At 38.0% G+C, this 16,408-nt stretch overlaps 1 long non-coding RNA gene across 2 annotated transcripts in view; it reads right to left on the reverse strand.

Moving 5' to 3' along the window:
• Positions 1-16,408, reverse strand: part of LOC141419632 (uncharacterized) — a 57,421-nt gene that overhangs the window by 11,711 nt on the left and 29,302 nt on the right. The window contains exon 4 of one of the 2 annotated variants that reach the window (XR_012444256.1): positions 14,319-14,390. The exons of the other annotated variant lie outside the window; for it this stretch is intronic. This is a non-coding gene — a long non-coding RNA (uncharacterized lncRNA). The remainder of the gene's footprint in view (positions 1-14,318; positions 14,391-16,408) is intronic. 2 annotated transcript variants of the gene reach the window in all.

The raw sequence follows: 16,408 nt of genomic DNA on the forward strand, positions 1-16,408 counted from the left end.
GAGCTAAAGAACTAAAAAAAGCAAAGCAAAAACAAATAAAAAAAATTAAACCGAGATAATCTTAGATCCCATGTCAAAAAATGAGGAAAACTTCACTTTAGTGTGTCCAGAAGACTTGAGGTACCCATAGACATTTTTCAACTCTAAAAAAAGTGCTACATACAATTCTAGATGCTCAATGAGTTCTGGACCTGGACCAAATGTCTCTGCTTTAGATAGGATTCTATTTCCGAACCTCAACTGGGCATTTAGAAATCAGAAATGTCGCAGGACAATGTGGCAAACTGTTCTTAACTAAGAGCCCCTGATGCTCATTGTGTTGAAATGAATACAGAATAAGAGGAAACAAAACATATCTTCATCCATCAACACAAAATGTAGAAAGTTCCACCAAGGGATGGTCCAGAAGCCAACCAAAAGACCAAATGCCAATACTTCTGACATTCACAGGGCAGTAAAGCTACAGAACTCCTACACCCCTATGAATTGATTTGAGGTCTTAAGCATAATAGATGCCACTAAGATCTTTAAAATTAGACATACTGTGGGTAATCTACATATGATGGAAAGTTGGTTACTATACCTATCAAATGCCTCTCTACCTTAAATGCCACTAGGAAGTCTGCTAACACTCACATTACATGTACATTTGGGCATACTTCAAGTAGCCAGTGTCAAAGCTTATATACCACCATGTGAGCTAAAGAACAACAAAAAAAAAGCAAAGCAAAGATTTTGTTTACCCAAAAGCCCGGAGTTAAGAAAGAAAAATAAAACAAACAAATAAACAAAAAACACCTCCAACTCTATATGGAAATCAATGGGAGGTAGGGGTTGAAAAGAAGTATGGGAAGGAGGGTAAACAGGTTGACAGATGTCAACAATGATTTGTACACTAGGACTTGTGTGGCTTACCCAAAGTCTTTGAAGCAAATGCTGCCAGCTAACTGAAGCAGTAGCAGTTTAAGTTCATTCGCCAGAAGGGTAAGGATAAAGCTTATGGGTAAAGAAAGAAGCATCATTTTGGGGCTCCAAAAAAGGACCTTGGCACAGTGAATATTAAGAAAACAAAAAGGGAAAATATTTTTGAAAGGTAGATAACAGTGCCTCTTTAGCAATCACAACATCTCTGTGATGGAGGTGAAAGTTATTTGGAAAATAATCAATAACCTTCCTCAGTAGCTTTTTAAGAAAATGGTAGTAATCCTTTTGTTGACTTCTTTTCTGCCATGAACCAATAACATATGGCAGCTCTGAATTCCTCCCAATGGCAATTTGCCCTGGAGAGTCTCTTTCATATTAAACTACAGAGGAAAAAGAAAGAAAATGTCAAAAAGCTAAAAGCAGCCATATTTTGCTAATAAATCTAGACAGTTAGCTGTTTAGTATCTCATAGCATTTTATTTCATAGGAGACTGGAAAATCCCTTTATGTCTTCTTTTGTTAGGACTTCCAGGAGAGGGACAGCAAGAACTTTGGGTTCAACCTCAAGTGAAAAATGAGATATCTAGAGTTTCCTATGAATGTGCAATTGGACTATGAGACAAGTAAGCAATTCTTATGTTTTGCAGCAAAACTTGTAGAGCAATAGTGGGAATTCCCAAGACTTCAATGCAGATAGAGGAAAAAAAGGAGAATATGTACAGATCAATCAGAGTCAGAACTTTGAGTTGTCCCTAAGGGGCCTTACTGGCCATCCAAGTTGCAAAGATCAAAAAACCATGACAAATGCAAGCTGGCTATTTCAGGTGTATGTTTAGGAAAGACCTGACAGCAGTGTCAATACTAATCATTAGGCAGTTTGCAGCACTGTGTTTCCAAAAGGTTTTATTTGGATTGAATCCTAGCTAGCAGCTAGGTACAGAAACAGAGTTTAGTGCCCTAGAGAAAGGCCTAGCAAAGATTAGACTGGTCACCAGAACCCCAACCAAGCAAGATAACACTTCAGGGGTCCTGGAGTGCATCCTGGATTCATCATAATTTTAAAAGAGAAGTTGCAAATTAGTGACCCTCCCTGGGGCTCTTTCTCCAGGGGCACTTAATATTTGAGGTTTCAGACTAAGTTAGATTTAACTGCCTACTGGAGGGAGGGGTCTTCTATTATCTTTTCAACTTAGTTCCTGATGCTTCAGATACTGGAAGATGCTGGGTCTTCCAGCTGCTGAACTTTTTTTTTGATCATTCTGGGTCTGACAATTTAGGTGACAGGACTAGAATTCAGGGTCTATCTCACTATTGCGCTCTGCAAAGGTCATCAATCCACTGCATAGGGCATCCAGGGTCATATAAGGAAATAGAATTCAGCCTTTGGTTCACTAACTCACATTATATCAATATATAAATGATACCAAAAGATAAAATCTAGCATTAACATTTCAGTTGTCAGTGGCCTCACAGAGAGTTTCAGCATATATACAAAAAGGATTCACTCACTTAGATTTAGTTTCCTTCTCCCAGTAAACTCTTGCAACACCAAAGGAATAATTACTGCTCAGTGGAGTAGTACAGACTTCCAGCCAAAAATAAAGTCACATCAATTTAAACTAGCAAATATGAATTTTTGGAAGAAAACAGAAGTCTCTTTCTAGAGGCAATTATTTTTCTCTTTAGAAAGGTTTCTGATATAAACTTCCACATCTTCCCATCGCCCATGGAACTCAAAAATGGGAATCACAGCAATGCATCTGCATGGAAGGAGCTAGAAGGTATAAGGCAGGGGGCAGAGATAGCTTTGCACAGAGAGCACTGTACGTTGCTGCAACATGAGAGCTGCAATGCTAAGGAGAGGACAACTTCAATCTAAAACTAAAGCACAGATAAAGGCACACTCACAAAAAAGCAGCAAATGGTGAAATGATCATCATTTGTTCATATGTGTCCCACTTGACAAGTTATAAAGCACTCTTCTATCTGTTATCTTATTAGAGTCACCCAACATTTCTTCCAGGAAGTCAGGGAAAGGACTGTTAAACTCATTTACAGATAAAGAAACTGAGATATAACAGCTTAGACATCAATCAATAGGGCTTCATTTCAGACCTGCTTCTGACCATGTGATGGTGGTCAACAGAAAATGGCTTACTGCCCCTTCAATGGGCATCCCACTCCAACCACACCAGACACTGACTTCAATTCATCAAGGAAAACTGCTTGTATTCTGGGTTTAAAGGAATTTGTTCAAAGCCCTGCATACCCATATCCACCTGTCTCCTGATGGAAGCTAGCAACTAATCTAATTGAATTGTTATTAGGCAATATAAGAAGCACTTTCACAGTATACCTTCTATAGATAAGTCAATACATGTGTCTCTCTAGCTAGTAAAGAGTTCGATTATAACAGTTCACTTTTATTCCTTTTAAAGCAGCAATGGTCCCACCACCACAACTTCCCCGTATCCCAAAGGGACACAAAGGCACAGACCGACAGTCAGTATCTCAAGGAACTTAACAACTCTCACCTAAACCCCATCTCCATGGATATTTAGGAGATCTTTGAACAGTGTCACACACAGACTGGGACATCGAGGTTGCTGCCTTGATCACCCCAGTTTAAAGGGTGTGCTCTGGCCCTACTCCAGCCACATGGCTTCCCACAGGGGAAGAAGCCTGCAATGTCAAGGAGAATTCCTGACCCCAAATCCATGCTTCTCTCTTCTAGGCAACTCTTGTACTACCCAGGACTGGAAATGTCCTGCCCATGTGCCCCAAGTTTGTACTTGGGGCCTGTGTGATCCTCTTCCTTTTTCTGCCTTCTTAACAATGGAATAAACCCTTGGCCTGAGGGGTGATGGAAGGGCAGCCACAGGGCAGCTGTTACTCCACTGGACAGTGGTGACAGATCTGGAACATATGGGCTTACAGCAGTGCTTCTTATACTTTTTTAGTATGTCAATTACATAGCATCTTAGAATCCAGATCAGCTGGCCTAGAATTGAGCCTGAGAGTCTACAATTCTTGCAAGTTTATAGGTAATGCTGGTGCTCTGAACTGGGGTCCACACTTTGAGAAGCATGTCTGGTGTCTACAGGCAGACGCAGAAGAGCCTTAGGATAAAAGACAGAACCAGAAGTTTGAAAAGAAGGGAGAATTTGCAGTGAACCTATATTTTGCACCCTTTCCCCAAGTCATCAGATTTAGGGGTGGCCTTGTCTTTTTATCAGGCCCAAAAGAAGAATCAAAAGTATGCCAACAACCTCTGGGCAACAAAGAAAAACAGTCAAGTGGGAGATATCATTTGTCCCTGCTTCAAAGTCCCTACCTCTCTCCCATCATCACCCTCCATGCCAGAAACTGGAACACTACCCCCTAGACACTTCGCAATGATGTATCATCAATTTTTAATATCAGTTACCTCTTTACATGGACTTTCACTTGCTGTTTTACTTCCCTGCTACAATATTTGTCCATCAGAAATCATGCATCCCACCTTGGTCACCAGTAGTTGGCATCAAAGTTTGAAAGACTTAGAATTCAAGTAGGCTGGAAAGATCTATATTCCTAGTGATAATACACCTCCCACCAAGCCATCTCTTGTAGTTCCTGGCCTTAGTGAGGGTGGGACCTTTTAAGTGGACCCAACTTACCCACATTAACACATAGCCAAAAATCTACAAAACTTTTGCCTTAGGCAGTATTAGTTCACAGTTAGTTATAAACAATCTGTATTTCAATTACCAAACTCACATGACAAGCCTGAATTTTTTCATGTCTTTTTATCATTATAAAGAGAAGGGCAAAAATAAACATAAAATCACAGAAATATTGTTTAATTGGAATGTTAAGCTTGGGAAGCAAGCAGCAAATGCATTCCTGAGGAATGGTAGTTCTCAAAACTTTTGCAAAATGGAATTGTTTATTTAAATCCAGTGGTAGCACAAGCCCACACAGACCATAAAAATACAGCTGTCTGGTTAAAATGAGGGTTGGCAGCTCAAGGTCCTATGATTTATATATACAAGTGATCCCCAAGGCAGTTCCAAGAAACCTCTGGTGCTTCAAGGTTCCTCATTTGAAAATCACCACTGAATCAAATATAACTTTATTAAGGTCTGACTTTCTCCCTAATCTCACTGATTAGCACTCAGGCACAAAAGAAACAAAAAAATGATCAGATGAAGGAAAGAAGTCATACCACAGTGGCCTGGGAGTGGGTCATAAAACTGCCAAATGATTTAATAATACATCTAAATGAAGTCTCATGATCACTTAAGGAATACAGAGAACAGGGTCTGAGTCTTAATTCTGTAGGTAACTCACTCTGTGATGTTAAAGTCCTTCACTTCTTTCCATCTCAGATATAGGATGCAGACAGACTATCCAACTCTAACATTCTGGGATTTTGTATTTTAGGATTCCATATTTAAGTGAAGATTCATGGTCACACCATCCATCACAGATAGATGCTAGAGGAAAATAAAAAAGGAAACCTTTATGTTGTTCCTGCTGGCATGATTCTGTACTTTCGTTCAGAAGCCCAGACCATTTTAATAATTTATTCCGTTGGATTTGTAGCCGGAAAATAAAAAGGAAATTAATCTTGAAGAAATCATATGTCTACAATCTTTGAATATCTCTTTCTCAGTAAGGTTCCAGCTACTTATGCACAATGCCAATCCTTACTAACTTCTGGATCAAGGGAGAGAGAATAGCATTTTCCTGTTTAAGGGGAGAGAGGTGGACTTTTGGGAATAAGATCAGGGAGGAGGAGGACACGCTTTAGATAAGAGATGATGATTACCTCATCCAAGGCCATGTCAATGGAGGCAGAAAGGAAAGGACAGACCCAAGAGACACTCAGAATGACACACTGACAGAATTGTGTGCTGGAGTTCAGGAGGAGGGAAGAGAGTGAATGTTAAGTTTCTTAGTTGAGTGATGGTATGCATTTTGGTGGCATTATCCAAGCTGTGACTCTGAGGAGGTAAGAAAGATTTGAGAGGCAACATGGTAAATTATAAGTCTGAATGCTGATGGTGAGATATCTGTGAGTTGTCACGTAGAAATGTTCAGCCAGCATTTGGGTTACACTGGTATAACGTCACATAGGCCTAGGCAGGGTCAAATGCAAACCAAGAGATTAATTTAGAAGACTTCAGCATATAGAAACCTTGTCTCCTTGTAATTATGCCTCATTTATATTCATTTATATTCATTAAAATATTTAGAGTCCCCTTCACTTACCAAAATATTTAGAGTCCCTACTTAACTTTGCCAAGCAAACGGATACATGAGTGAATGAAGTGATAGATGTTAATTAGTTGATTTAATTTTTCCATATCATATCATATTCCAAATCATGGAAATTATCACTTTTTAATACCCTAAACGTATACAACTATTATTTTTAATTAACAATTAAAATAAAAATTAATAAATAATGAATAAAAATAGATATGTCTCTGCCTTTTTATAGCTTATAGCAGGGGAGATGATTAACAAAAACAAAAGGTACAGATATGGTTTTAAATTTTGGTAAATACTATGAAGAAAACAAATGGGTACAATGACCAAGAATACTAGAAAAGGACTGGAAGTGTGGCTCAAGCAGGAGAACATCTGCTTTGCAAGCTCGAAGCCCTGAGTTCAAACCCCAGTCCCATTAAAAAGTATAATTTTTAAATAACAAAACAAAAACAAAAATATCAACCAAACAAAGAATACTAGAGGAAGAAAGGGTAATTTCTATTAAAAGACCTTTAAATACAGATTTGAAGGTAATGGCTAGACAAGAGATCAGACTTTGTGAAACCCTAGAAACAGGAAGAATTTCTTCACAACGCTGGAGACCTATTACCTTCCTTTCTATGATATGCTTAGAATATTTGATGATGTGCTTAGTGATATTTAAATGATAGTAATAAAGTACTACAATAAGGCTAGAACATAAAATTATGCCAAAGCACTTGATGCCTATGAAATGGTGTTTAACAATTTTATGTTGTCACTGATAGGGCTAGATACAGATGGTTACATTAGTCAGATGTAATATTAACTTAAGCAGAACTTGAAATAAAATTGCTACAGAACTCTGCATTCCATTTCTAATAACTCTGATTGCCTCAAATCACACCAGTATATTGAAGCCTCACTCTGGGCAAAGTTACCATTCTGTAGAGTTTCAGTCAAACACTGTTATTAAGGAAGCAACACTTAAAATAACATTTCTTTTAATGATTAAACAGAGAGTTGGCACAAACTGTAGGACAGAAAAAAATCTATGTAGCCATTGGGGAAAGGATAAGTAGGTTGTGTTTTGCAATTCATTCCTGGTGGGTTTACAATTATTCCACAGCATGACAGCTAAAATGCCTAAAAATTCACTTACCTGAATCTCAGTAATAATTAGTCCTCTATGTTTTGTATGTTCACCATGAGTTCTTTTGACCTCGCTGCATGAAAAGATTGAGTTTACCCATTTACAATGCTAAATATTTATTCCTTATATGCAAACAAAAGTATGCTGGGCGTTGAACAATTTCTGGCCAGCAGTGTGTTTTTTAACTAGGATGTTTAACATGCATCACTTGAATAATTAATGTGTAAACCTTAGTTGGCTGGGTAAGGAAAATGAAAACAAGCTTTATTTGTTATAGATATAGATTTAGCTACATTAAGGCCTTTCTGCTTTTTAAGATAAAACCTCTATGTCAAAAAAGTCAAAAGAGAGAAATATTAGTGTTTGTAGTACAATTAAAGGGGAAATTAACAAATCATGTTAATTTGTTATGCATGTAATTTGGTTGAAAATTGTGGTGTTGCAGTATTACAAATCGGGGATGGGACAGCATACAAATGAATCCACCAGCACTTACCAACTATTTGCTTATTCCCTTGTTTGTAAGACACATTCAGAAATGTGTTCTTGTGGTAAGTTATAATTAAGGCTATTTTTTATAATTAAGGGCTATTTTTAAAATGAACAATTTAAAGTCCACTGACATCCTCCTGTCTTTTGTCCCACAGTGGCAAAACTGACAGAATGGGTTGTTCAAAAGAGGTACTAAGTCTTACTGTAGCCATCAACAAATCAGCCACGTGTGGTTTCAACAAAGGACAAAAGGTCTCTAGCTTGCTGGTGGTATGTGCATTACTAGGGGTCTATCAGCTTCATTGGACTCCATGGAACACAACAAGCCTCTGGACTAATACCAGGATGTAAGCTATTGCATCTGAAGAAGCTGAGGAGCACAACTGTTCAGCCCTATTTAGCTTGCATCCTGCCATTTTAATAAATGCTAAAAAGTTGACTGTCTTTAATACCCTTGGTTCTGACAAACAAATGAAGGAAAGGATTTGATTATTTGTGTTTGTTTTTTTATTGTAGCATTGGGGATTGCCCAGGACCTTGCACATATTAGGCAAGTCCTCTTCCACTGAGCTACATCCCCAGCCCTTTTAAAAATGTTTATTTTGAGACAAAGACCTTGCTAAGGTGCCCAAGCTAGCCTCAAACTTGCAATCCTCCTGTCTCTACCTCCCAAGTACTATGCCCATCTGTAGTTCATTTTGATATTTGGTGTTCTCATAGATTTAGCACACCAAAACACCTAGGGTGCTTTCATGTTTTCTCAGGTTAAAAAGTCACATGCCTGAGACCACAGAATTCTTTTCTGTACATTAGAACTCACAACTAATAGGTATATTATATATCTCTGTCCCTTTGAGCATCATTTTACATATAGGGAAATTAAGGCAATTTCGTGGGCAATTTTTAGCAGAGCAATGTCTAAAACCCTTGCTTTCTGTCCCCCTCACCATCAGGCAGGGCGCTTTCCAGTATACTATATCACCCTCCAAAGTCAGGCTGCTACAAAATGTCCAGAGGGAGTTGTTTGGAGTAATTTGCTGATATAAAGAGAGATCCATGGGGTTGTAAATGATCAAATCTCTTATGGAACAGACTATTTATTGAGCTTCTTAGCCTCCTTGTGGTCAGAAAAATGCTTAACAATGTGCTGCATTAAGAGAGACACTGAGGGGCCCCAAAAGAGATTGGATACCATGGCCTAAATAGGGTTTGGCTGGTTTAGACTTGAACTATGCCCCATTATTCCTTGTATCTGTCATTCCTGACCCTGACCCAACTGCCTGTAATTTGGGTCAAGACCTAAAACTCCTAAATTTTCCCTTTGGTTTCACCTATAGATTCTTGATCTTGATTCCAACTTTCCAAATTCCATCCCCCATATTCCCTGTCTTTAAAACTTCCACCCTACTTCTGCCCCTCCCTGCTCCCTTCATCCCAGGATTCAAACTCCAGGCCACTATAGCCAGAGAACTCCCTTTCTAGTTCCTGTGAATGAGGACCAAGGATAAACGGAGTTAAGAGTATGGCAATATTTTTAGTTTCTCACAATACCAAATAGGGGATGACAGAGTGGCTCAAGTGGTAGAGCATCTGACTAGAAAGCATGAAGCCTTGATTTCAAACCCCAGTAACTGAAAAGAAAAAGAAAACTACCAAATAGAAGTTTTTATTAAGCATCCCTTGTCCTAACTACAGTGCAATGAAACATATAATTAAAAATTGACCAGAGGTCTTACAGAGATATTGAAGGGTCTGCTGAATCAGCAGGAAAATGAAATGTGCTTCATAATTAGGACTGAATGTATTTTCTTAAATCTTTGCTTTGCAAAATTGTTCAGTTTATATGGTTTTTCCTTACAGAATATTTTCCTAGTAGAATATGTTCTAGGTTTGAAATTACCATTACTATGGACAATTGTTTTAGAGATGTTTTAAAAGAAGCAGGAAATCATCTTGACAATCAAAAATAATCCCTTATCGCCAGGCACTGGTGGCTCACACCTGTAATCCTAGCTACTCAGGAGGCAGAGATCAGGAAGACCATGATTCAAAGCCAGCCCAGGCAAATAGTTCATGAGACCCTATCTCAAAAAAAAAAATCACAAAAATAGGGCTGGTGGAGTGGCTCAAGGTCAAGGCCCTGAGTTCAAACCGCACTAGTGCAAAAAAATAATGGCATGGATGAATACAACTTCTGTAAGAAAATATGGCCTCCTTTAGCAAATAAGTGTTACACCAGTGATTGGCAGTAAAATAAATATAAAAAACATAATGCAACAACTCCTACCACTTTAAAATCTGTGATAATCCAATCACAGACTAGAGTATTTCCCCTTTCCTACATCTATTTAAAAAATAGCAACAAGTTTCTGAGTAAATTAAGAGTATAAATGTGAATTCTTAGATGTTTAATTCAGTTCAGAGAACAAATTTTCCAAGCTCTCTAGCATTCATTTGCATATAAATAATTAGTGTGTGAATTTCAAATGATCTTTACTTATTCATTGGGGCATTAATCAAGCCCTCTACTTAGCAATATTTTGTTAACTATTTATAATAGCATTTCTGCTTAAAAATAAAAAACAAAACGGACTTCTGGGGTAATATGGTGGAATAGATCTAGCCTTCTCATGACAAGTGAGAAGAGTCAGGAGAGAGGAGTCAAGACAAAAAAGGAGAAACTGTACTCTGAGGGTAGAGAGAGAAAGAGGGATGGGGGGGGAGCTCCAGAAAGCGAGAAAGAGGTGATATGGAGGCTAAAAAGAATGGAGAAGCAGAAAGACAACTCAGAGAAAAGTATGAAGCCAACTCCAACCCCAGCTTGGGGATGGATGGGGGGGGATGATGCTGCAAGTTCCAAGTAAGCCAGATGCTAACAACATCCCCAATGTTTAACAGAAGGCCTACAGTCCTAGCTGCAGAAGAAATTCACAGTTATTACAAGGTTTAAATCTAGTACAGGAATTTCTCAACGTGACTCCTCCTGCATTGTAAGCTAAGTTTGGAGAAGAAATGTATTACTTCACTTGCCGTCTCTCAGCAGACTATAACCAGAAGTCATCTTCAGAAGGACCTATTGTTAGGGGCTAAACTACTCGGGAAATCAGAAAACATGAAACAATCTCAATTCAGGGTCCCTAGTGACTAGGTGAAAGAAATGAGGGATAGCTGTGGGGGGGTAGGAGGGTCTGTCACAAACCCTCTGAGAAGTTTAATCAGTAGGGAGCATGAGCTGTGAAGGACACAGTGGTCAATGATACCACCTTCTGTGGTGAGGAGTAAGACCCCTGTGTGTGGTTTAGTGTTGGGCTGGGCTTAAGAGTGCAGAGACTGAGGCTAGTGTATTGCCGAGTTCCTGAAAGTTCCCTACACATACCGTCTCCAGTGCAGAACTCAGTAATCAGTTTGCTTCCCCCACTTACTGAGACATTCAAGGATATACCATCCTTAGACATTTGCCACTCCTCCAGGTACATAAATGGAGGGTCTCTGGAGCATGTGAGAAACTGTCCAGCCCACCCAGCAAGAAGTTTATCCAATCTAAGTAATTTGACTAAGAGGAATTTTCACTTTTTCCTGATCATTACTTTGTTCTTACATTTACCTAATTTTATTTACTTAATTTTTATTTTTTAACTGGAACTTTATGTCTTCTCTTTTTCTTTCTCATTTTTGTATTTTTCTTTCTTTATTTTTAGTCTTTCTTTTTCCTTTTCCCTTTTTCCAACCCACTACATGAGAAGATAAGCAAATGAGGACTAGGATTCACAAAATAACGAAATGACAGGAAATATTACATACTTTCAATAATCATGGTGAATGTTAATGGGCTCAATTCTACAAAAGATATAGACTGGTGGGTTGGATAAAATAATAAGACTTGACTATTTATTCCCTACAAGAAATGAATATCACTGACAAAGACAAATATTGGCTTAGGGTAAATGGATGGAAAAAGACTTTTCAAGAAAATGGAGTCTGAAAGCAAGCAGAAGTTGTTATATTCATATCTGACAAAGCAGGCTTCAAGCCAAAATTAGTCAGAAGAGACAAAGAAGGTCATTTCATATTTGTTAAAGGTAATAATCCATCAAGAGGAGATAATAATTTTAAACATATACACACAAAACATTGGCATATCCAATTTCATAAAACAAACACTAATGGACATAAAAGCATAACTAGGACTCAACACAATGATAGTGAGTGGCTTCAATAACCTACTCTCACAAATAGGTCATACAGAAAAAAAAATCAACTAAGAAAGTTCACAACTAAATGACCAAATGGACTTAACAGACAAGAACAGAATATTTTATCTGCACAATACACATTAGTCTCAGCAGCCTATGGAAATTTCTCCAAGGCAGATCATATTTTAGGACATAAAGCAAGTCTTAACAAATACAATAAAACTGAAATAACACCCTGCATTCTATCAGATCATAGTGGAAGAAAACTACAAATACAGAAAATATTCAGACACACAGAGATTGAGCAATCTACTTACTTAGATGAACAATATACTTTGTTGGGCCATCAAAGAAATAAAGGGGAAATTTAAAAAATCCTTGGATCAAACAAAAATGAAAACACAACTTACCAGAACCCTTTGGATACAGCAAAGGCAGTGCCAAGAGGAAGTTTGTAGGTATGAGCAATTACAATAAAAATAAACAGAGAGATCGCAAATAAACAAAATAATGATGCACCCCACAATCTTAGAAAGACAAGAACAAACCAAACACAAAATTAGTAGGGGGGGGAATAATAGAGATTGGGGTAAAAACTAATTAAATGGAGACTAAAAAATAATGCAAAAAATCAATGAAGCAAAAAGTTGGTTCTTGGAAATGATAAGCAAGATCAACAACCCCTTAGCCAAACTCACAAAAAGAAGTGGGAAGAAGAACTGCATTAACAAAATTAGAGTTGAAAAAATGGAATATCACAACAAACATAAATGAAATTCACAGGAACATTGGTGAATACTTCAAAAACTTATATTCTAACAAACTGGAAAATCTAGGTTAAATGTATACATTTCTAGATGAAAATGATCTGCCAAAATTGAACAAACAGGATATAAACCACTTAAACAGATCTATAAAAGGCCATGAGATTGAAGCAGTAATAAAGAGTCTCACAACAAAGAAAAGTCCATGACCAGATGGAGTCACTGCATCTGCAGAATTCTTCCAGACCTCTACAAAAGAACTAACATCAATGCTTCTCAAACTATTCCATAAAACATAAAGTGAAGGAATACTACCAAATGCATTCCATGGAGCCATTACTCTGCTGATAACAAACCAGCTGAAGACAAAACAAACAAAGAAAATTATAGAACAATTTCCATGATGAATATAGATGTTTAAAAAACTCAATAAAAATACTTGGATATTGAATTAAAAACACATTTAAAAGATCATACACCATTATGAAGTTAGTTTCATTCCAAGGATGCAAGGATAGTTCAATATACACAAATCAATAAACATAAGATAGTACATAAACAGAACCAATGACTAAAACCACATGATCATCTCAATAGATGCAGAAAAAAGCCCTTGACATAATTCAAATTCTTTTAATAACAGCTCTGAAGAAACTAAAAATAAAACATACCTATATATAATACAGGGTATGTGTCAGAGCCAGCAGTGGGACCTTGCCTGTGTGAGTTGGTATCTGGCCTTGTGAGAAAGCTCCAAGGAACTGAGGCAAACGTCTCAGGACCAGATCTTGCATGTGTGATTTGGTATCTGGCCTTGTGAGAAAACTCCAAGGAACTGAGGCAAAGGCCTCAGAAGCAGACGTCCAAAAATATAACAGTGCTCAAGGCTCACCAGATTATCTATACACAATGGAATTTTATGCAGCCATGAAGAAGAACGAAATGTTATCATTCGCTGGTAAATGGATGGAATTGGAGAACATCATTCTGAGTGAGGTTAGCCTGGCTCAAAAAACCAAAAATCGTATGTTCTCCCTCATATGTGGACATTAGATCAAGGGCAAACACAACAAGGAGATTGGACTATGAGCGCATGATAAAAGCGAGAGCACACAAGGGAGGGGTGAGGATAGGTAAGACACCTAAAAAATTAGCTAGCATTTGTTGCCCTTAACGCAGAGAAACTAAAGCAGATACCTTAAAGCAACTGAGGCCAATAGGAAAAGGGGAACAGGTACTAGAGAAAAGGTTAGATCAAAAAGAATTAAGCTAGAAGGTAACACCCATGCACAGGAAATCAATGTGAGTCAATGCCCTGTATAGCTATCTTTATCTCAACCAGCAAAAACCCTTGTCCCTTCCTATTATTGCTTATACTCTCTCTACAACAAAATTAGAAATAAGGGCAAAATAGTTTCTGCTGGGTATTGAGGGGGGGAGAGGGAGGGGGCGGAGTGGGTGGTAAGGGAGGGGGTGGGGGCAGGGGGGAGAAATGAACCAAGCCTTGTATGCACATATGAATAATAAAAGAAAAATGAAAAAAAAAAGGCTCACCAGATGGCTTCATGTCCTTCAGATGTAAATAAGAAGGTTACGCTGACCATGTGCTTCTCCTGCTTTTCTGTTCTTGTTTTAAAAGAGATATAACAAAGGGTTAATTTTAACTGTGCTTCCTTGTACTAATGTAACCTTGACACATAATACTTAGCATGCTTTTTCTGACCAAATGCTCTCTGTGAAAAAAGGAGTTTATCAAAAGCAGAAGTGTTCTTCATTAAAGTGGCTATTGAGCAAGACTCAGTAGTCCCCTCATCTTTTACGACTCCAGTCGATAAAGGGCAACAGGTATGTATATAACAAATCTATAGCCAACATCATATTAAATTGGGAAAAACTGAAAACATTTTCTCTAAAGTCAGGATCAAAACAAGGGTGACTACTCTCCACACTCTTATTTAATAAGTTACTTCAATTCCTAGCTACAGTAATAAGGTGAGAGAAAGAAATAAAAGTATACAAATAAAAAAGGAATAAGTCAACATATCCCCACTTTCAGTTGACAAGAATCTATACTTTAAAAATCCAAAAGACTCAACCAAAAAAATCCTAGATCTGATAAACACTTTTAGCAAAGGAGGATACAAAATCAACATACAAAATGAAACCTGTTGAAGCTATTCCAGGAATGTGGGAAGAGGAGGATAAAGAAGAATGGTGGAGGGGATGAATTTGATATATTTGATATATTATAAGAACTTTTATAAATGCCACAATGTACCCCCACCCAGCACAACAATTAAAAAAATCAGTAGCTTTCCTAATGACCAGGTTAAGAAAGAAGTCAGAAAACAATCCCATTCACAATAGCCTCAAGCAAAAAGAAATATCTAAACTTAATGAACAAAGTCAAAGACCTATGAAAGAGCTCTACAACTAAAACTATAAAATCTTCAAGAAAGAAATTGAAGAAGACACTAAAAGATGGGAAGATTCCCCATTTTCATGTATCTACATAATTGATATTAGGAAAATGGCTACACTACTGAAATCAATCTGCATATACAATGTAATTCCCATCAAAATCATAATATCATTCTTCATAGGCATAGAAAATCAGTCCTAAAATTTATGTGGAATCATAAAATACCCAGAATAGCAAAGTAATTCTGAACAAAAAGAGCAATGCTGGAGGTATCACAATACTGGACTTTAAATTATACTACAGAGCCATATTAACAAAGCAGCATGGTACAAACACAAAAACTGACATGTAGACAAATGGAATAGAATAGAAAATCCATTAGTAAACCCATACAGCTACAGCCACCAAATTTCTGACAAAGGAGCTAAAAACATATGTTGGAGAAAAGGCAGCCTCTTCAACAAATGGTGTTGGAAAACTTGATAATCCCTGTAGAAGAACAAAACTAGGTCCCTATCTCCCTGTATAAAAATCAATTCAGGAAAGACCAAGATGGCAGATAACTGATAGACCTTGGAACTCTGAGCTCTCACAAGTCTGAAAGAAAACTCCAGGCTTATGGTAGCAAGGGCTGGGAAACCTTCTTTGCCAAGTAAGATACTGCCAATACACAGGCAATTCAATGTACAATGAATGACCTTTAAATTAGCTCTTTATAACACAAAACAGCCCCAGAAGCCCAGGCACTAGCCTGCCGACTGCCACACCAGACTGCCAGCAAGCAATTTCTCTTTTTTCTTTTCTTATCTCTCTGAAGAGCAAAGACTCAATGCAGAGAACTGAAAAATGAGTTCTGAAAGGACCTGGGTTCTCCTGAACCCACAAAGATTTGTGGATGCAGAACCTCTGACTGCCCCCTGCAACCCAGGCCACCAACCCTGATTCCACCTATAGAACAACCTATTCAGGAGAGTGTGCCACACCATCTGCTGTGGAGGAAACCAAATAGTCCAGTGCAGCTTGCAGGCAGATTGCACCCATCTTGGACAAAGCTGTTGACCTAATAACAAAAGGGAAATCTCCAGCCCAGCCTAGTGGAGGAGGAGCAACCCTCTATAAAGTGCTGGGCAATTCAGCCTCTCTGGGGGAAGGACACCTCAGCCTGAGCAGTCTGGGGAAAATAACAATACATTTGACCACCTTGGAGAATCTGGTAGCGGGC

Source organism: Castor canadensis, chromosome X (genome assembly GCF_047511655.1).
Source record: "Castor canadensis chromosome X, mCasCan1.hap1v2, whole genome shotgun sequence".
Classification (NCBI taxonomy): Eukaryota; Metazoa; Chordata; class Mammalia; order Rodentia; family Castoridae; genus Castor; species Castor canadensis.